Source organism: Hirundo rustica, chromosome 1 (genome assembly GCF_015227805.2).
Source record: "Hirundo rustica isolate bHirRus1 chromosome 1, bHirRus1.pri.v3, whole genome shotgun sequence".
Classification (NCBI taxonomy): Eukaryota; Metazoa; Chordata; class Aves; order Passeriformes; family Hirundinidae; genus Hirundo; species Hirundo rustica.
The window spans coordinates 146,495,723-146,516,675 of record NC_053450.1 but is presented as its reverse complement, the minus strand read 5'-3'; the positions used below and the strand labels follow the sequence as shown (position 1 = coordinate 146,516,675).

Genomic DNA, 20,953 nt, shown 5'->3' with positions numbered 1-20,953 from the left:
GAGCAATAAATCTTTCACTAGAGAAGCTGAGACGGGCTTTAGAGCTTTGTTTTGGAGTTATGCGAAATCCCCCAAGCCAACTCAGTTGTTAGGGACACCTGGTTGTTTGGGGTGAAGAATTAAAAATGGTTATGTGGCTGCTAGCTATGTTTGTCCTCTGATTCTGGATGCAAAAATCAGTGCACCTTAACCATGTCAGCTTGAGCAGAGCTGTTGGCTTGACTGCTTGGTAGAAACAGCAATAACTGTAACGACCCCAACTTCTTTTTTTGCCCCCTGCATATAAATACAGCTCAGATGCAATTTGAACAGAGAAGGTTTGAAAGAAAGCTAAGATAGGCTGGCCAGAAATATCCCATGGAAACTTGGCATACATTTCTATCAAACTTCTTTTGAGAACTACAAGACTTAACAAAATCACAGCCAACATCACAATGCTTAACATAAGGTAGTCTTTTTGTAATTATATTGATGGTAAATCCCTTTTTACTTTAAAAATTGCCTGTAAATTTCATTTGCTTTTTTATTAATGCAAGCAATATAATGCAGTTAATAAATTACAGTACCACTATTGGGTATCTGCCTAACGCCTCAAGCACTCTTTGAAAGCATATTACCAGCACTTTCTTTTCTATCTATTTATTTTAGATAATGTAAAATGTTCTTTCATATTTAAATGCATAATAGAAGTAAGACTTTATCACAGCTGAGCAACTAACCATTATTTGCATTTTATTTTCGAAGTGGATGTAATGTCCTGATGCAGCAGTCTCAAAGAAACTTTGTGGGTTTAGACACTACTAGAAATTTTATTTACTGGACACACTGGAGAAACTTTCACTGTTCAGCGTGCAAACTCTGTTTAATCTTTGACCAGGCACAATGGATGGATGCATCTTGTTCAACATTAGCACTACTATTTCCTTCTACTATTTTAGTAATATTAATGACTATCTCATATGACAAAATTTTTTGCATGCATATTTATAGAACTAAGCTTACTATATATTTTAATAGAAGTAAAATTATAGTCAAGTTAATTAATTGTGAAGTGTGTTACTTATCCATTTAATAATTCCTGAAGAATTTCAGAAACTTCAGAATATATTACCATAGACATTTATTAATATTTATCTCACAGTCCATAAAAATATTAAATATACATGGTTTCTTGCTACTTACATATACATATATGTTCCTATGACTTTATGTATTTTGTATTAATATGTATTTCCCTACCCTGCCGTGCAAGTATGGCTAACAGTGGGACTCAATGACCATAAAGGTCTTTTCCAATCTTAATTATTCTACAGTTCTGTGATCTACAGCTCACGACATATTGACAACTCTGAGACAGACCCTTGATGCACTCTCTGTGTTTTAGTTTCTCTTGCTCAAGGTGAGTGTCTACTCTCAAAAATATTACCTGTCATTACTCCAAGTTGGACTTCATGATAGGAGGATTTTTCATGTATCAGGGCCAGATAAGCACCACATTTTCTCTCTGCAACAAGAGAGGGTCCAGACCTAAGAGTATGACAAAATACATACATAATAAATAGTTAAAGATCCGTTTCAAATGTATTATTAAAAAAAAATAATAAAAGAAACAAACAGCAACTCCAACAGACACCACTAGAGTTCTCCTTCTCCCAAATATCCCTAGCACCATCCTAAACCCTGTTTACCCCAGAAACCTGAACTGTGGACAGACAGAAGAGGAGAGAGAGAGAGAGAAAATTCAGACACAATAAAACTCTGAGGGGAAAAATATGTGGAAGGAGGAGGCAGCAGCGGCCTGGGGAAGGGATTGAAAAGTTTCCCCTGGCTTAACTTCTCCCCCCCTGCAGCAGCAGAAGCAGCGCCAGCAGCACAAGGTGAGAGAGACTTTTAAGTCTGGGGAGGAGGGGTGTGTGTGTGCGGGAGGGGGGGTGAATTTACAGCCCTGTGGATATTTCTGTGTCTGCCTCCCTGGCTTTGGGGTGCGAGAGACGCCGTGTCTCATGCTGGGTGGATTTTTTTTTTTTTTTTTTTTTTTTTAATATGATGGAGGATTATAAACATGGCGCCTTAAAAAAACTACAAAATCATGTACACACTGTTCCAAGGAGATGGGGGAGAGGGGACAGGGGAAGGGCTGGGCACCAGGGGAGGGGGCAATCCTTCCCCGTGGGGTGCCGTATGAGGAGGGGGGAGCAATTATACTTAATAATAAAACGTGTGGGGCTCCGGGGGGCAGATGGAAGGCGGGATTTTATTTTTATTATTATTATTATTTCATTTTTCGGAGTGGGCAGGATTATCTGGCAGCCCGCTTGGAAACCGAGGAGGAGAAGGGGACGGCGGCGGAGCGCGTGTGATTATTAACAGCGATTATTTTTGTCCCCACACCTTCCCCGGTCGAATTTCGGCTGGGAGGCGGCGGCGGGTCCCCCACACCCCCGTGCCGAGTTGCAGCCAGCCCCGGGGCCGGGGCGGGGGGAGGTGGGGTGGGAAGAGGGGCGCTCCGGGGAGAATCGCCGCTTCCAGCGCTCCGCGCCGGCCTGCAGGGCGCGGGGGAGCCGGGGACTCGCGTGAGCGGCGAGGCCGGGCAGGGTGTGGTGCAGCCCGGCCTCAGCCCCGTCACCCCCCGGCTCCGCTTTCTCCCACACGCGGGGCCACCGCTTTGCTCCCCATTCTCCCCCGCTTTCCTTTCGCTCTCACACCCCCGCCGCCGCCGCATTTCCTCGCTGGGGAGGGGGATGCCTGCTTGGAGGACGGGTCTTGGCCCGAGTAATGGCAGCTGCTAGACAGCGCCGAGGCTCCACAGGAGAGAGACGGCGGGGCCCCCGCAGGCCGGGCGAGGGGCCATGGTTGCCGTGCCCGCGGGGGGCAGGGGAGGGGACGGGGAAAGGGTGAACTCAGAGCCCCAGCCCTCCTCCCCCGGCGGCTGCGGGCGGTGCCACCCCCGCGGCCGGGACGGCCTCGCCGTCCGGCGGGGCGCCGGGGGCCCGGCATCGCTTTGCCCCCTGGCACAGCTCTGGGGGCTTCGTTGCCTCCCCCGTGTACTCTGGGACGGGGCCCGGGGAGCAAAGGGGGCAGTTTCTCCTCTCTTTCCCCGCCCGGCTCCCCGCGCCCTCCGGGGCAGCGCCGGGAAGGGCCCCCGGGGCTGTGCCGGACTCGGCGGTTCGGGGAATGCGAACTGGCGACGGGCTCGCTTTTGTTTGCGTCCTGGGGATCTTTGTGTGTGTGCACCCCCGAAGCCGTGTCTGCAGATAAATGCCATCGGTGCGCTTTGTGGGGAGTTCGCCTTCACCTCCTCCCTCGGGGCTTCTCAGGGGCCTGTCTCCTTTTTTTTCGGGGAAAGGATGGAAGTGTAGGTGTGGGAGTGCCCGTGGTAAGGATGATGGGGAGCTTCGATGCGCTTTTCTGACCTTCCGTGTGTTCAAGGCAGCAGCCCCCCTGTAAAATGCTGATGTTGAGGATTTGGGAAACTTTGTGTGTCTTTTGGGGCTTATGCTGAAACCAACAGACTTTGGGAATTTGTTTTTGATCTTCTGTGAACTTTACAGATTCTAGAGATGGGGTGTTTTGAGAAGAAGAAAAGAAGTGAAAAAACTTTAATTTGGTGCTGTTTGGTTTTCTAATTTAACCTGGAATCATTTGGCATGGTCTCTGTGTTGTAGGAGTAATTCTATTTCTTGTAGTCTTAAGATCTTATTGCAGTAGAAAAGAAGAAAATGGAAAATGCTTTCTTATCCTACTTAACTCTGATTTTTTTTTCATTTCTCTTGCTTTTGTAGGAGATGGTTTCATTCTTTAAGGGTGAATGCTGAGACAGGTGTGGGGAGGGGAAATGCCAGTTTGTGGTTCAGGTTACACTGCTTTGGGTTTTTCTAGTTCCTCATCCTTCAGTATGAAGGACCTGGCATCTCTCCACCTTTTTTTTAAATTATCAACCACTCCTGAGTGTGCTGCAGAAAGTCTTTAGGGAAGTTGACTGTTTGCTGACTAATGTTTTGTATAAAAGTGGAAGTGCCCACAAAATAATTTCCACTTTTATGGGATTTATGGTATTAATTAACTCCTGCTGTGGATTTATGGCCTTAAAATGCCAGCTTTTCCATGCCTAAACAAACCCTCTCTGCTTTGACCAGATAGTTGCATAGGGAAGGAAGGAAAAGGAATGGTTCGTGGGATAGGTAGTTCAGCAGAGAGCACTTTATCTTGCTGACGGTGAGTTTGGTTTTAGTGGGGAAAAAAGTGACTGTGTTGATGGCTCTGTTGGTTGTGCTATGGATAGTGGTCTCTGCATCTGAAGCTAATACTTGGTATCGGGTTCAGTAGCAAAGGTCTGAGTGAGAAAAATGACTCTTCCTCTCTTCCTCTCCACTTCATGAACTGGATAATGTGATGGAAATTGTCTTGTGTTGAAGTCAACTTTGTAAAGGGAGTTGTGAGTCTGTGGATGTTGGGAGGGGATCTTAAAACTTTGGTGATGTGCTAGAAGATACCCTTCAACAGTTTGAACCTTTGTCGGAAAAATTTACAGGTAGTTCTCTGAAAGTGGTGTTTGTTTTGTTTTTTAAATCTAAGCAAGCACTTGGCAGCTATTAAATCTAAATCTAAATATGAACATAAATATATATTTTAAAATTGAATTTGTTCACCGGAAATTGAAACTCTTAGCAGTTTGATGTAGTCCTTCTCTAGTATGAGCCAGAGCAATGCTTCATAACTTTTCGGGAAAAAAGTGAGTAGCATTGGAGTGACAAGAACTTCATGACTGGAATCTCTGTGCACACAATGTGTGACTGGCAGTTTGTGTGCTGTGTGCTCATACTGTTCGCAGGCAGTGGGCATTCTGTGGGCATGTACTGTTCAAGTGTCCTGGGTTTCCCCCTGCCTTGGAGCAGAGAGGAGAAGGGACTGTTCAGGATGACCTGAGGCTTCTGCAGCAGAAGAGCCTGGGGGTCCCGGTTTTGTCCTAAAGTCATCTCAAAAGCAAGTGAGACTGAAAGGCTGTGAAACGTGTTTGATATTTCTGCTGTAAATAAAACATACTGGGTGCTCTTGGTGACGTGGTGCTCCCTGAGCAGATGGACTATGAATCTGGCCTAAAACTCACCTTGAAGTGGCTCAGGCTTCATCTAGACCGTTGCGCATTTCTACCAGTGCACCACACCTTGGGGACCACTGAACTGTGCCATCTGCAGTCGCTGAGTTAGAATGAAATACCTCAAAAGGAAATAAATAAAAGATGACATTGAAGATTTTTTTTCTTAATTTTAGGCATCTAAACATCTCTGTAGGTGCCTGCATTGTCTAGTTAGTTAGCAAATGGTCTCATTTCACGCAGTTTGAGAATGAGGGACAATTTTTGAATTAGGTGACATGTTTTGAAATTGAGGACCCAATTTCAGTCAGCTAAAGTTCATAAATTTTGGACATACCTGTAACTTATTTTCATAGTAAGTAACTTAGTTTCACTGCCTTCCACAGTCTTTCAGAGCATTTATCTCTGGAAGTGTGTGAAGACTTCAGACAGTGTGAATCAGTCCAGGCTAAAAGTTCTAAAGAGGGACGAGGTGATGATTAGGATGTCTTCAGGAAATTTCTGATTTGCTTCTTAAATGATTTTTTAGCTAGATCCAGATTAGCGTAAATGCCAATAAAAGATGTCTTTTACCCATAATGCTGGTTGTTACAAATGCTAACTAGAACTATGAACAAAATTAATCTGTGCAAGATATATGTACCTCAGTCTAGTGGTGAACTTCGTTTGTAAAATGTGGAATTGTTTAAAATTACTGGCGAAATGCACACAAGATTTTAATTTCCTGAATGAAGTAGAGTTTGGAGGTTTTTTCAAAAGTTAGGTCAGAATTGTTGGAGTAATTCTTTTTCTCATATTTATCCAACAAATATATAAATTTGTTTTAATCCTGATCAGAGATTTTATTAATTGTAGTGGATTTCCTTCCATATAATAGGATTTTGTTTAGCCATTCTTCTTGCCCTGATTGTTTAGGAGGTAGTGTAGGATCATGTTCTTTATCTGCAGAGGGTTTTGTGCCTTGGTTTTTGTTGGGTTTGTTTAGTCTCAGGATGTGGAGAACACTCCCACAGTACGTGTGTAGTACCTGGAGCATGGTGCCCTTGGTAGCTGGGCAGTGCAGCATATGTCATCTTTTATATAGCTCATACATTTGAGGCTGTCAGTGTTGCTTGTGCTAAACATTGTGAACAAAGATTATTCTTGTCAGGTTCTGGATCACTTTTCATCAGTTGAATGTAAATTTAGCTCATAATTGGGTTATTGTTCTAGGGTTTAATCTTCCATTCGTGAGAGTACAGCCTGCAAAATAGGTAGTTTATAAGATGATGTAATGACTCCATTTTTCAGGAATTTCTTTATTCGTTATTGGTGAGAGTACATGAAATGCAAAACAAATGTGGAAAACTCCACAAACCCCTTCAGTCCTGGGTTTATTGGAGGTAACTGGTGGACACGAGAGCGGCTGTGTACAGTACAATAAGCGCTGTGTCCTCAAGTCTGCAGAGGTGAACTCCTGTGGCACTTGGGACCATCTGGCTTCCAAGGGCTCTCCACGTGCAGCTCTCAGAAACACCAGGGCTAGATTGAGCCCATTTTTTTCACCATATTTTCAGTTCTAGGATTTAAACATAATTTTGTCATCTCTTTAAACCAATGTCTGCCATCAAGTAAATTTTGAAAGCCTGAACTCTTATTTATTTATTTATTTATTTATTTATTTATTTATTTATTTATTTATTTATGTCTATGTGTGAACTTTGAATTTTATTAAAAAAAAAAAAAAAATGCAAACCTAGCATTTTGGTAAGATTTCATTCATTTGTTTCTTCTCTTCTTTTCTCCCTGAAATGACCAGGGATCTTTTAGTCCTGTGGGTCTGCAACAGCAGGCACAGTGGTGGTACATACTGACATGTCCATGAACTCAAGTTAAAGCTCATGGTGTCTAATTTTAGCCAGCTTTGGTAATATCCTATCAGGTCCTGATCCTGTAGCTGTACCATGTAGATAAATCCAAAGTGTAGCTATGTAGAGTTTTGTGTACAAAAAGCTGGGTTTGATTTTCTTCCAGTCTCTCATTTTACGCTTCTCTAGAATGCAAAAGGTGTCTGTTACGAAAATACAGAGAAATGTAATTTGAGTTTAAAGTATGTTACTGATTAAAAATGCAGTCATATTTGTAATTTCAAAATTAGAAATATATTTTAAAAATATAAGTAAAATATGGTTTATTGGTGTAACTTACTAACAATCAGAATATCTTTTCATGTACCTTTACACTATATTTAGTTTTAAATTCCAGGATTAAATAATTGCCAAATAAAATATTGTGAATTCATGATTATGAGTCTTCATACAACCCTTACTTATACTATCATATAAAACTGATTCTTAACAAATAATTTTAACACCAGACACAGCGAAATTTAAAATACTAAATTCCACTTATTCATTAATAAAATTAATTTAAACATGCCAACAAAAATACCAGTAATAGCCCATTCACCCTTTCTGTGGAAATTGCATTATTTTGCATGCAAAGATCTGGGCTCACTGTCTTAATTTTTTTTCCATAATAGGATATTGCTGATTTGAGGTCTAGTAATTTTAAAAGAAGAGCTAAAGATATTCCTTCTTACCTCTAATTTCTCCTGTGTTTGTTACTGTGTTAAATATTAAATCAACTTGAGTTATATTCAAAACTATGATTTCAATGCAGTTGACTTAATGGTGTTTTGGTTACAGACTGTAAGACTGTGTTAGTAGGTGTAGTACTCTGAAGCAGTGTTTTGGCAAATGGGTATTTGTACTTTGACCCCATGGCACTGTTGTCTGGTCTTTTTTAAAGAGAGCTGGATGGGACTTGTGTGCTGTGACTCACGGGACATGGCACTTAGTTTACTAATTTTAGCTGAGCGATTCTTATCTGTCAACATTAGGTTTTATTTGAACCTTCTGGAAAAGCAATGAAGTGAAACAAAATGGAGCTGAGAGAAAATGATTAGCAGAATCCCAGAGTAGCTAGAAATAGTACACAGTGAAAAAGAAATTAAAAGTATGTAAGATATGTTTATTGCTTAGCAAATCTTTAAGATCTGAGAGACTGATCTGAGAGCTTTATCTTTCTTAGCATGCTATCATTTTCTGTTAAGTCTCACACAGCATTTATGCATTCAGTAAGAGAGGATCTCACACTACAGATACCTGTTTGCAATTACAGATGCTTCTCAAGCCAGAAACCAAGCACCAGCCAAGTCTGCACTGGCTGCTTGTGCCTTGTTACTATTTTCTTGGTGTCATTGCTTGTAAAAGAAAACTTCCCAAGTCTGTGCCTTGCATAACACTGCAGCGTGTGCATTCACATGCACAAATTAAAGTGGAAATTCTGCCTCAGAATGGTGGGGGTTTTCTCCAGTTTTCCTTCTGGTCGGTTGTTAATTTTGTGATCAGTGTCTTAGGAGATGTCATTGACTTCAGAGACAAGCTGAAACCCAGAGTTTATGCATATGCTCCTTCCCCTAAGCAATTACTAGGATCCAGGTTCAAAATTGTTCAAAAACAAAACAAAAGAATTGCTGTTTCATAAAATGTAATCACAGGCCACACAGTCACTGATTGTTCACTGATGAAAATTGATATTCACTGCAGAAAATTCATTGTTACCCATAGATTAATATTAATATAATGATGGAGACCTTGATCATATAAGCACTTGTTTCCCACAGGCATGAAAATGCATAGGCCTTGGAACATACTGATGAATAAGTTTAGTTACACAAAATAGTTTTAAAATCTTATGTACTGCTCCAGTATTCAAGGAAGAACACAGTCAAAATTAGTTGTGCCGATATAGTTTAACGTAATGCTGTATTTTGATTCTTCTATGGAGTTACATAGTAGTGTTATATGGGCATTTTTATGCCTTTTCAATATCAACAGAATGACTTGGGTTTTTTTGCACATGCTAAATTTTACATTAATGCTTGTTTCCTTTGAAGTTAAGGCACTTTTCCTACATGTACATTAATCTTTGAAGGAATTTACAGTGCTTCTCAAAGAACAGAGAAAAGGTGGATAATATTTTTCTGTTAGTGATTTCTGCCATATTCTGTATATCTTAAATCCTCTGTGTTATAGAAAACTTTACTTATAGATAAAGAAAATGGTAAAAGAAGAAATTCCTACTGGAAAAGCTAACAATATTATGAGAAGAAAGGTTTATTCTTACATCAGGAAAGCTAGAAAACAGATATATCAGGAAACTCTGTATTTTAACATAGTTTCAAAATTATGGAAATTGTGAATGTTCAAGCAGGTTAAGTAATATTTTTTTTTTTTTTTTACCATAGAACACTAATTAAAACCCTGAATTCTGAAAGCTATCTTAATTCATCCTGTTCTTATCATTTACCTGCAAACAGTAGGCAAATCTAGGCAATCCTTTCTGCTCCACGCAACAAATTGTTTAGAGAGGGTAATTTTCTCCTTACCTTATGCTTCTATTCCTTCTTTGTTAAACATTCAAAATTGCAGAAAACTTTTTTCTTTCTTCTTAATCAAAATTGAAGAATTGTTATTAATTGTTCTCTCAGGAACCAGACTGACACCATTTTTAGCTTCACATAACTATAGCTGAGAATTTAGGACGTTCCTAAGAACTGGCTGAATGGACTTTTCTCAGGAAGCTTCAGTGCCAGTCATCGCATGCAAGCTGACACTTGAATACAATAAGGCACTGGATAATTTGGCATTGGCTCTAACATTAAAAAAAAAGAAAAAGAAAGAAAACCTTAAGTTTTGTTCCCCAAAAACATAGCTTTCTTAAAACTTCTTGGTCTTAGTAAAATGTGAGGAACAGTGAGAGGAGATTTACACTTTGCTCACAGATAACTCAAGAGTGTCTCACCTCTTAGCAGTCTGACTAGAATGGAATATCAGGCTGTTTAAAAGCTGCCATGTTAAAATATTGTTTGTTTGTTTGCAAGTTAAAAGAAAATGTTTTGTTTCACTGGCATAACTTTTTGAAGGAGAGTGCTGATGCATACCTGGGAGCATTTCAGACTGACAGTGTTGGAAAGTGAGAAACATGGACACTCCCAGTCTGTAATTGTGTCTTTCAGTTTTGTAGCTTTGTGTTTGTCTTCAGCTTACTCTGACCTGAATGAAATAGATTTACAGGAAATATTTGTTGTAAGAAAGAGATTCTTCCTTTTCCTGCACACTTTCCACTCTGCTGGGTCCCAGAAGGCTTCTTTGTAAGTCTCCTAATTGGAAGCATACTCCCAAGTTCTCTCTGGTTCCAGACATGAAATTTCCTCATGTTATTGAACTTGCACCTTTTAGGAAATACAGATTAAGAGTCAACCATCTCCAGGAGACAGTTTTATTGTTGTTGGTTGGGTGTTGGTGGGTTTTTTTGGTTTTGTTTTTTTGGGTTTTTTTTTGTTTTTTTTTGTTGTTTTGTTTTGGTTTTGTGGTGTTTTTGTTTGTTTGTTTGTTTGTTTGGTTTTTTGTGGGTTTTTTTGGTGTTTTTGGTTGGCTGGTTGGTTGGTTGGGTTTTGGGTTTTTGTTTGTTTGGTTGGGTTTTTTTGTTTGGTTTTTGTTTTGTTTTTGGTTTGGGTGGTTTTTTGTGTTTTTTTTTTTTTTTTTAATTCATGCTAATAGTCTTTTTCTCAATAGTTTTGAAAAGTATTATAAAAATAACCCATTTTCTAGTCAACAAAGTATTAGCCTAAGTTGTAGCACTGATTCCTGAAAACTAAATTCCTGGGGCTTTCCATAAAATGGAAGAACTTTTGTTCCTCACACAGGCACAGGAAATACCAATAAACATCAGCCAGAGCTGCGTGGTGGTGCTGATTCTTGGAGTTACAGGTGCACCAAGGAGCGAGGAGCTGAACACGGTGTGCTCTGCCAAGTTAGTGGATAAGCAGTTGCAGGGTTTCCTGGGCCAGTGGGAAGGAATGGTTTCCAAATTTCTGCTTGGCTCTTCTTCCAGAACTGCCTCTCTTGATCAAGCTAGCATGTCATGTAATCCAGAGTCTTGTTTCCAGCCATCAGAAGTCTCCTAAAAAGGTGTCAAAAATCAGGCCATTTTCTGAGGTAGAAAGCTATAGAATATATGTTTTCCATACTGTTCCAAACAATAGTAATCTAGATTATGACTCCTGTTTTTACACATGTAGAAGTTTTATTTGTTCCATTTTTTGAATGTTTTCATTTCTCTTTCCTGTAATAACTGAATATTTTAGCTGTAAAGTTGAAGCCTACTGTTTTTTAGGTCAAGCCTGTTCTGTCCTCTCCACATGCCTTGCAGCCTCCCACTGCAGTGCTCTTTCTCTTTGCACATTTTCCAAGAGCTTCTTCCTAGGTCGCAGGAAAAAAGCCATGCTACACCTGCTTCTCTGAGGGATTTGATGGAGATAAGAGACCTCGAGGGGTGAGTTAGTGAGAGGCTGTAGTGGTTGTCTGCTTGGTACCAGTGAGAGCTGGGAAATGCGCATATGAAAAGAAGGGAGAGTTTGTTGTGAGATGCACATTAAGTGGAAGTCGAGGTACACAGCCTTGTGACAGGAGAAAGAACCACTGACTTTGCCAGTGTTGTTTGGTGCAGCTATGTTGACTTTAGTGGAGCAATATTAGTTTACACCTGCAGAAATTTTTCTCCTGAATCTCTGGGAATGAGAATATAAAATGAAGTGTTCATGGGTGAGTGACAGAGAGTGCATGCAAGAGAGAGCGCGCACGCACGCACTTTCAGGCCTGATTGATTGTATGAAAAAAACCCTGGAGTTGAAAGAACATTATTTTAAATTAACATTCATTATCTTCACGCGTGAGATAACAGTTCACTTTGGACCGGATCCTAACACCATTATGTTTCCTGAGCAGAGACCGCTTTTTTTCTTGAGTGAGGTTATTCAGTATGAGAATGGTAAAATGTAGTCAAATCTTTGACAATTAAAATATATGGTTTAGTCACTATATATTAGAATAAAGCTGTGTTATTTCTGTCAGGAAAACGTGGGGGGTTTTTTTGTTTTTAAAAGAAATAGTTACATTTTCTTTGTAATGTGAAATAAAAAGTAAGGTATCTTTTTTTTTAGGTCTCATCTTATGCCTGGAAAAGCTTGCAGCCATTTTAATTCATGCTGCATTCATTGATCTAGCAGTGAAATCATTTAATCACTGTGCAGCTAGGTCATCTACCTATTAGACACTGTTAAAGTGTTCAGTAATACACTTTGGGTTATTGGCTTCTAAATGTCACTTTTGAAAAAAAAATGGAAAAAAAAAAAGAAGGAAAAAAAGCAAACAACCTATGAACACCCCAGTTAGCTGATGAACATTATAAAGGAAAACACAATGTGAATTCATGGTCTTATCACTCAACTCTTTTTTTGTTCTGTACATAATATAAGAAGAAAAAAGCACATCATAGCAAACAAAGGAAAAAATCTGATTTTGATATTCTTTGGCAGTTCTTTTACTTTTAAGTACAGAGTTTTGCAACATTAAGTCATCTAATTAGGCAGCAGCTTGTATGAAATATTTTCGTAACAGACATAGTTTGTGAGCATGAAAATGAAAGCCACATTTTAAAATTATAACCACAAATAACTTTCTGAATTTAAATATTACTCTGAAAATGTCTTATTCTGTAAATATAATTATGTGAAAGAAAGTGGGAAAAGTTTGTATTTTATGTCAACATCAATTAGAAAACTTAATATCTTGGACTTAAATACTGCAACTATAGAAACCCAACAGCCTAAATACATAAAGAGGGAAATAAATGTAGCAGCAGCTAATAGGTGGCAGTGAAAAACAGAGGAAGATGTCATGCTGCTTCTAAGTGTCCTGTATTTTGTGAGAGGGAGCTACTCACAATCAAATAAACCTCCTCTTGGTGTGCAGTAGGCAAGTATCTTTTCCAGAGAGAGATGGTAAATTCTTTGGTAGTGATGCACTTGGCACCAATGATTCTTAAAGGGTCACCCATGTGCTTTCCGTCATTTCCCTGCAGAGATGAAAAGAGAATTTCATGCTCTTGTGAGGTACTGTTGTCTGAGTGCAGGTGGAACAAGGAAGTCGTGTTTCATATGAAGATGGAAACTGTATTTCCCCCTTGTTCCACGAAGGCTCAGAATCCAGATGTGCCAATTCCATCTGTTTGTGTCTGCATCCCTTGGCCTATTTCCTTGTGCTTTTCTGATCTACACTGAAAGCTTCATCAGATGAGGAGTTTTGATCATATTAAGTATCTCTCTGTACCTTCAGCAGAGAGGCTCTAAACAGAGGAGAGGGTCAGTTGTTTGTCTTATTTAGTGTTTTCTTAATTAGTGAATTTTTCACTCTCCGACCTCTAATAGCTCCTCTGCTTTATTTTGTTAGTTTATTATAATTTTGGTGTGACTTCTTGTTATACTTTCATGTGAGCATTCTGGGATGTCACTCCTTTTTAAAAGTAATGTCATGACATTATATATGTACATGAGGAGTTTGACAGTAGAGGAGGAGTTTGACTAAAGGTTTAATGAATGCCATCGCACTGCTGAGTAAGACCTCAGTGAAGCAGTTTTAATAGGGATATTATACTTTTGCTCTCTTTCTTTTGGAAGAACATTGAAAGGGCTGCAAACTCAGACGAATGTGCTGTGTCCTCACTGTATTTCTTTACCAGTAAATAGGGAATTCGGTCATGGAAGGCAACTCGGTGAGGTTAAAGAAAGAAAGGTGCTGAAATCAGCAGCATGTCAAAGGAAAATGAGAATTCAGTGACAGTAAAAGCAAAGTGTCAGAGTTAATGCAACATACTTTCAGGTTTTGAAGAGCTGAAGATGCCTCTTAAAAGAGGGTTTGGTCAGCTGAAATGCAGTTTAGGAGCTGTCAAAGGACTGGGTGTTAAAGGAGGCTGAAGTCCTGGCAGGAGAGTGAACAAGCATCCCTTGAGCTCAGCCCGTTCTGGTGGGTGTGGTGATGAGATGATTATCAAACAATACATGAAGTGCAATATTGCAGTGGGTATCAAACATTTTCACGTTTATGTGAAATTGCAGCCCTGGTTTCCAACGTTTCTTCCGAGTTCCACTGAATTAATGAAATTATCCGAGCTGCTGGTGAGCCGCTGTTGCAGGAGCCCCACACCGGGTAGAAGTGCTGATTTACAGTGGCTTTGTCTTGAATTTAAATGATGACCTTCACTTCCTGCGTCTCAGGCTACAGCAGGCTGCAATGGAGGTAGCCTTGAGAAGGTGTTTGCTAATGAGGCTCTAGCACCTTTGATAGCTATGCTAGATGATCAGAAGGTGATAGATGATGGTGTATTGTGTTTGGAAATTTCATTTAAAGTGTATATTTATGTACTTAACAGTTTTGACCCATTCAAGCCATTAGTATGATCTGTTGGTATTTTCCACAGGAGTAGGGATGTTGCCCTGGCCGAATTCCAGTGCTAATTACGTTCTAAGTACCTACATTATTGTAAAGTTTTGTCTGGATTTTGTTACTGTTGTTTATTTAAATAGTAATGCATATGTACTTGGAGACTTATAACAACACAGGATAAAAAAAATGCTCCAAATAACATTTGGCGTTTGTGCATTAATAAGTATAGTGTGGCATGATAACATACAGAAAAAAAAAATGAAGTGGCATATTCAATAATAGCATCCATAGAAGACATAGGTTTTCAAAGTTTATGAAATAGGTGAAGTTGCTGAGTAGTGTGCATTGTTAAGCATATGATGTATTGTGCAGCAGGAGTGGATATAATTCACTGGTAGGAGAAATAATGCTTGTTTGTATTGTAGTTAAACTGTATATATTTTTACAAGGTTATCAGGCATGGATTTTACATGTGTGTCAACAAGGGAGTGGGAGCTAATTTATGTGGCGATGTCAAAAGGACTTAGGCAATCATGGATCTGCACGTGGCAATCATCTGCTGGCACAAAAATGTTTCTCTTCTACATACAAAGGCACATTTTATCATTTACCACTCAGTCTCTCAGAATCCTGCTTAAATTACAGTAAGGAAGCACTTGCTGTTTGTTAGTGTAGAGTAAGAGGTAGGTGAAAAAGAGCCCAAGCCACATCCTGTTGTGGAGAGCTATTTTGCAGAAAAATGAACTTCAAATCTGCAAGCTTGCTCTTAAAACTGATTGATATTAATAGTCAATATTAACCTGGAATGGATTTCCAGAGGAGATCAAAATAATCCAGTATTAGACCATACTGCATAACCGTGGCAGTCTAATATTTACAGTGTTGCAGTGTTCTTCCAAAAATAACTTGTCTGTTTAAAGATGCTTCATCCACAGTGCATGTGTACCCCATTAGACAAAGATATTAGAAATAGATGGAAAAGCAGTTTTCATTTTGAAAATTATTTCAAGAAAAATGCTTTTGACTAGTACTTGTGAGTGAAATCATACCCATCAATAGATTGTTCACAAAAAGAAGTTTGGTATTTCTTTAATTTTCTAGAAATGGAAAAAAATATTTTGAAGCTATCTTAGAATTTACATATTAACACCGGTGTTTCTTATTGTTAGTAGTTCTTTTTATATAACTTCATTTCTAAATAGTAAAAATAGTAAATAATGTACTATGTACTTACGCAACAGAAAAATTTAAAACAATGTATGGGCTTCTGAAAACTGCAGTTCTTTTAATTTTGGTCTGTTCAATGTCTTGGCATTACTTTTGGAAAGAATTTTTCTGTGTAACCCAGCTTAAATAATTGTACCTATTTCTTCTGTATCAAACCCAGTGAAAATGCCATCACAGGCCCTTGTGACAGCAGCCAACCTGTTGTGTGTAAGTGAAAGGATTGAAGCCCCATCTGTCAGTGCTCTGAGACAGACAGGTATCTTATCCACTTTAGTGTCAGTCTAGGTGGATTTTTTGTCATCTGTGGACTTTTTCCTATGAAAAAAAAATGAGGAATACTTCAACGTGGGAAGCCATCCAGCATCCACATGCTGCACATTATGGGAATAAGATCCATGTGGCTTCTTACCTTTTTTTTTTTTTCCTTCCTTCTGTATCATTTATTAAAGCTGTTATGGAATATCTGCTTAAGGCTAAAAGAGTTTGAATTCTCACTTAGCCTCAATAAGGTCTTGGGTTTGGTGCTTACTAGTTCTACTTTCATCAAGGCCACTTCCTCACAGGCTTTTGCAGGAGACATACGTTCTTATGAATAATATTTTTCATTTTCTGTCTCAAATCATGGTAGAATTTTACTTTTTAATCAGCAGGTTTTCTTTAAACTCAAAATTTTATTGCTGGTGTTCTGCCTCTAAAGAAAAAAACCCCAGAATTTGTTATTTTATACTTTTATGTTGTGGGCTGTCTTCTCCTATATTCACACATTTAAGTGCTTCAGGCTATTCATTGTGTGTTTTCTGGGGGGGTTTAGCAGTTCAAGCATTTCCACAAAGACTGTCGAAGTCAGTTGGAGACTGTGTCAAAATTTGCTATCAGACTGCTAAGATGAATCTCCTGCTATCACTACAGAGTAATTCTCCGGAGTACAAAACATTGTTAAGAAATAGTTGAGGTACTGGAGGTGATGCTATCTGTAGCCCCATCAGTAGCTTCAGCATGTGCTCTTAGTGCTCATAGAATGGTTTCTATAAAAGACTCCATGCCCTCAGGTGTTTAGTGGCCAGGTGTAGCTGTTGAAGTCACTATGATAAACTGTACTAGTGCACTCAAAATAGAAAAAGAGTTGATTTACCAATAGGAAACTTTTAAAAAATACATATTTAGTTCACATGAATGTTTTCTATTTTGATTGCTTTGTTCTCCCTCAGAATTTTTTTAATTTATCTGAGTCTTCTTTCTATGGTTGGGAGGAAACCAAAAGTGGTACAGTCAGTACCTTATATACTTACTCATTGCAAAGATGAAAAACTGGTCTTAAGTGAAAGGACATATATGTAGTCCAGTAGTTTGAATATATGTGAGGAATTCATGTCTCAAAGAATTCTGGTTATTGGTAAGCAACCTCTCTTTATTTTAGCTGCAAAATTAAACTTTGAACAAAGAATGTGCTTAGACTAGTGATGTGCTTATTAGGTTAAAAAAAGAACAAGATTTTAATAGGAAAAAATTATCACAAGACAAAACAGCACATGATCTCATTAGCATTTATGGATTGCTAAACTGCAGTTTAAAAGTCACATTTCTGTCTAGAGACGTTTTCTGCAATAGTCATACAAGCAACATTAAGCACTGTTGTTTTAGTTTGTTTACTTGGGTCAGATTTTCAGCGATCAGAGTGATTAAAGTTGCAGTTGTCTGCAAAGGCAGCGTTAATTAGCTGCAATTGATGTTAGCAGGACTTCAAATAAATGTTGGTTCTGAAAATCTCATCATGTATGGACATCATATCTGTTTTCAGGCATATTTTAAAATCTGGCCCTTGGAACAGTTTACATATTCCTTTCTCTTGTTTCAGTGGTTTTCCCTTAGCACTTCCCCATTTTACTCTGGTCAGGAAGGTCCATCAATTTTATACAGCATTTTGTGGTAATTTCTGTATCTAACAGTTTGTACTTGTCAGGAGGGATAGATTGACAGAAGAGACTTGGCCCTGGCTTTCCATGCAGTATTTTACTTCTTTGCTCTAATAATGTAAATAGTTCTTAGGATAATTCTTTTCATCCATAAATGTTTAAGTGCTGCAGAAAAGGGATTAGTGTAATTAGTTTTGCTTTTGGAAATGGTAGTGTAGAGATATGCAGTGACTTGCCTGAAGTTAACTAGCACAGGAGGCAACTACCAAGTGAGGAGCCCTGGCGCTCAGTCTGCTTCCTTCAGCAAATGGAGTTTGAGAGTGCTTGATCTATCCACACAAAACAACCAGACGAGAATCTTCTAAATGTAGTGATTTGGTACTTACGCAGTGTGAGTCATGTTCTGGGATGCTGGCAGTGTTTTTTTGTGATATTTCCGTTTCACATTCAGCTTCGGGGGCTCAGCGGGGGCTTTTGGTCTGGTTGCCATATGAAGTTCATCAGGGGTGACAGGGGAAAGCAGCTTAATGTGCTCATGTTATTTTTGTCTATGGTAGAAATTTGTGATGGGGACTGTTTCTGTATTGCATAAAGTCGCCAAAATAGTGCATTGGCTGTAAGCTAACTGGAGGTGCCCAGGACTATTTACAGCAGAATTGCCTGGACAGTGTTAGTTATTGAGTGTAATTATTTTCATCTCATGGAGAGCAATGCATAAAAGCCACTTATCAGGCTTCCTAAATTGCACACCCTGCTAATTTGGTGCTGAAGTTGGGTACCTTCACTAGGCCTTCCATAGTCAGCTTTTTGTGTAATGGTTCTCCAACAGTAAAGTGAAAAAAAAAAAAAAAATCTTATGCCCAGAGTTCTGTGGGCATAAAAATGTTAAAGGCTACAAGATCCTCTGCCAAGATGGTTTGCGGAAAAAACACTAATTACCTTATCCAGCTGCTGCCCACCATGGAGTACTTACCGCTGCTCTCGCCTTGCTTTCTCAAAATTGACTGCAGAGGAATGTCTTCTGTAGGTACTCTGAGAGCTCTTGGCCCAGTTTTTTTGCTTTTCTCTACCCCATCAACTGAAGTGGATTAGAGCAAACTTTTCAGGCAGGAGAACAGACATGGTCAGTTTTCCTTAAATTAATTCCTGTAACCTCAGGTGAGATTTATTTGTTCCTGATCCCAAAGGCTAGAGACCCTTGCCTCCAAAGATTCAAGCAGCCAACACTACCTTCGCGGCCCCAAGCTAAGGACAGATTTCTCTTCAAGGACTCCTCTTTGGCACAGCAAAAAGGCTCAGGATCCTTAATGTTTTCTTCAAATTAAAAGATTCTCCAGATTCCGTGTAGCAGCGTCAGTTCTTCTAGTCAGAGCTTGGTTTAGAGAAAGAACTGGTATTTGTGGGCCATACTGGTGTCTTAGATGGCAAGGCGTGTGGTTGAAACACGCAGGTCTCTTTACTGAGACAGTAAGAATACCTAATCTTTACTAGTTTTATTTACAGGCTGCTTATATTAATAAGCTAGGATTTAGATTTGTTGTGAATTAGATGTTTACATTGGTGTTCCAACAGAGAGGCTGAAACTGTTCTGTTACTTACGTTACCCTCTCCATCTTTAGCCCTGGAGTATCCCGTATATTTGAGTAGCTTCATGTCGTGCACCAGGAATTTGGTAAATGTGTCTTTGATCAATCCCTGTGGTTCTTACGATCTCTATAAATATGTCTTGAGGGAGGTGATTGTGGAAGAGAGTAAAAAGCCGCTTAAGCCACAGTATTAGTGTGAGGATGACAGCGCACAGCCAGTCTGGGTAAGCGTGAATTGGAAGCCAGGCTGTCGGATCTAAACATGAGCATTTCAGATGGAGGGCCCTGAGATGATGTCTATATCACACATGTTGTCTTGTGACTGCTTTTAAGTGTTTACTGTGTAGGGCAAATGTGGCCAAATTGGCTCACCCATGGGGATTGCACACTAAAATTCCTATGTGGATATGAGCCAAAACTCCTATGCCCTGTGCTTTGGATAGCTGAGGGCTCCCAAAATGGAGGTTGAGACTTGTCTCAGTGTTGAGTGCTAGGCTGGTGTTTGCTTCAGCGAGCCTTGTTGACTGGTTTCTTCCAAATCCAGTGATCAGAGTTTATTCAGCGCTCCTGGCATCAGCGTGGCCCTGCTGCCAGGTACGTGACTGGCAGGCTCACAAGAACTGGACCTGAAATATTGTGAGCCAGGAGCTGTGGCTGCCCACCATGGGCTGGTGAGAGCAACTCATCAGGTTCCTGCAGTGATTTACCAGTCTCATTTCTGTGCTTGTCATAGGTTCTGAATATACTTCTCTATGGCATGGTTTCCTCCCTGTAAAGTAGCAGTATCAGCACTTTGCTGTATTACAAGGCATTTGGAGTATAAATTACAGGGGGAACAGGTGCTAAAGCATATACTTCCATTTCATTCTGAGAACAGGTCTGCTTCTAAGGGAGAAAGAGATAAAGATAATATGCCAATACTTTTAGCACTAGAAGAATAGAAAATTAGAAGTAAGAAGGGACAAGATGGAGAGAAAGTGGTATTGATAACAATGAAGGCAAGTGCAAAAGCAAAAGGGAAGCAGATTTACTGTGCTAAATTGTTTAATAGCTCAGTAAAAATAGCTGGAACTTCAAGTTGCTGGTAGCCCCATAGCAGCAGGAAATGGAATTGTGCTTGGGTCCTAGAAATAGTGCAAAACACTTGCTACTATGATATTCGGATTGGTTTTAAAAAAGTGTTACAATAAAACTAGAAAGTTTTGTACTTAGTAACTAAATTAATGTTACTTTCAAATTGAGAAACTACTTATAACTTGGGAAGGAATGTCCTGAGAAGTTGCATCATTTTCCTCAAGAGAAATATCTTCCTTAAAATCTTCACCGAGAGACAACTAATCTTGCTAGCAATTCTCTTACCAGCACTATACTGCTATTTTTTCATTCAGAGTGAATGTCTCAACTCTGGGAAGAGTGAAATGTATTTCAATTTACATTTGCTCATAGCCCATTTTTTTACTTTTTGCTGTGACGTCAGAAGTTGTGTTGTCATCAACAAGCTGAGGCATTCACTGAGCTGCCCTCAGAGCTTTTGAGAGAACTGAATATTGTTACAGAAATCGTCAGGTTTCAGGCTTCAGCTCAGAGGGTGCTTGTGCTGTTGATCGAGTCCTATGCTTGGAAACACCCTCTTGGATTTCTTTCTTAGTATAATTAAACAGGAATGTTCACTCATTGAATCTGAGTGTGCACTCATGGAATTAATATCCACTGTTCAAGAGTGACTGGAGAGTTCAGTAATCAGCATGTGTGTGCTGGCGGCTTTTTCCATTTTATGAAAAATGATTTATGAAATATCGAGAA

General features: G+C 39.5%; 1 protein-coding gene across 7 annotated transcripts in view; it reads left to right on the top strand.

Moving 5' to 3' along the window:
- Window positions 1-1,631: 1,631 nt before the first annotated feature.
- Window positions 1,632-20,953, top strand: part of ZMYND11 (zinc finger MYND-type containing 11) — a 106,314-nt gene continuing 86,992 nt past the window's right edge. For 3 of the 7 annotated variants that reach the window (XM_040055409.2, XM_058419452.1, XM_040055380.2), the window contains exon 1: window positions 1,664-1,877. The gene's annotated coding sequence lies outside the window, so the exon portion shown is untranslated. Of the gene's footprint in view, window positions 1,878-2,254; window positions 2,357-2,970; window positions 3,377-20,953 lie in introns of those variants that run through there. The other 4 variants (XM_040055417.2, XM_058419450.1, XM_040055399.2 and 1 more) reach the window with 4 other exon arrangements.